Below are 1,460 nucleotides of genomic sequence, written 5' to 3'. Positions count from 1 at the left end.
ACACACTCTATCAGATTCACTTTACAAGACCAGCATCGCCAACAGTCCTCATTCAGTAGGTTTACCCCTTGAACTTAGGCCATGGGTGTTTGTCTTGAGGGAGGGGAGGATTAGACAGCAGGATTATCACTGCAAGCAACAGGTGGAGTTTAGCACTGGTCAGGGGAAAGTGAGGGGGTCTGCTGGTGGTGTCAGTGCAGTGCAGTGGTCCACTGTGACAATGCTGAAGCTGATGAATAATGCAGAGTCAGTGATCCAATGCGGTTTCAGTTTGCAGGAACAACACTGACTTTCAAAAGTGATGCTTTGAGAGAGTTTAGAAAGAAAATGACTGCTTTGTGTTTTCATTTTCATTCATTCATTATCTGTAACCCTTATCCAGTTCAGGGTCGCGGTGGGTCCAGAGTCTACCTGGAATCATTGGGCGCACGAAAGGAATACACCCTGGAGGGGGCGCCAGTCCTTCACAGGGCAACACACACTCACTCACACATTCACTCACACACTCACACCTACGGACACTTTTGAGTCGCCAATCCACCTACCAACGTGTGTTTTTGGACTGTGGGAGGAAACCGGAGCACCCGGAGGAAACCCAGGCAGACACAGGGAGAACACATCACACTCCTCACAGACAGTCACCCGGAGGAAACCCACGCAGACACAGGGAGAACACACCACACTCCTCACAGACAGTCACCCGGAAGAAACCCACGCAGACACAGAGAGAACACACCACACTCCTCACAGACAGTTACCCGGAAGAAACCCACGCAGACACAGGGAAAATACACCACACTCCTCACAGACAGTCACCCGGAGCAGGACTCGAACCTACAACCTCCACGTCCCTGGAGCTGTGTGACTGCGACACCTACCTGCTGCACCACTATGCCGCCCTTGCTCTGTGTTTTCATGTGGCACATTTAAATGGCAGTCCAGAGCCAATCTCAATAAATAATGTTATTGGGTGGTGCTTCGGTAGGTGGGACACATGCAAATGAGTGGCATGTTCTTTCAGCACAAAAGAACATAAAAGAAAAACCCCATTCTTCTATACAAATAACCATATAAACAACAACAACAACATCTCGTAGCAGAGGGAGCTGTGTTTCAGTGTCTATAATAATATTTATGTGTATGATGCTTGACATTAGACAGAAGACTTATATTTTTTAGCTTTTCTAAGGGGTTCTCTGAAGGATTTGAGGAATTCATACCTTACCTAAAGCTCTTTAGCTCTTACTCTATTTTAGATTATGTATTCTTACAACCCTACAATATATATTCTTCCTCTTTCACTAAAATTAGTAAGTGAACATTTGCAGTCTTCAGATTCAGTGCATGACTCAGTACTGTGAGATGCTAACGGCGCCCTCTTCTGGTTCAAACTGGAACACACTGAAGATGTCAGCTTGAGCAGTAGTCAAAATCCCATTAGCAGTGATGGGTATTTGTGA

The sequence above is a fragment of the Hoplias malabaricus genome, chromosome 13 (genome assembly GCF_029633855.1).
Source record: "Hoplias malabaricus isolate fHopMal1 chromosome 13, fHopMal1.hap1, whole genome shotgun sequence".
Lineage (NCBI taxonomy): Eukaryota > Metazoa > Chordata > Actinopteri > Characiformes > Erythrinidae > Hoplias > Hoplias malabaricus.
The sequence above is the reverse complement of the archived record's forward strand: the minus strand, read 5'-3'. Positions refer to the sequence as shown.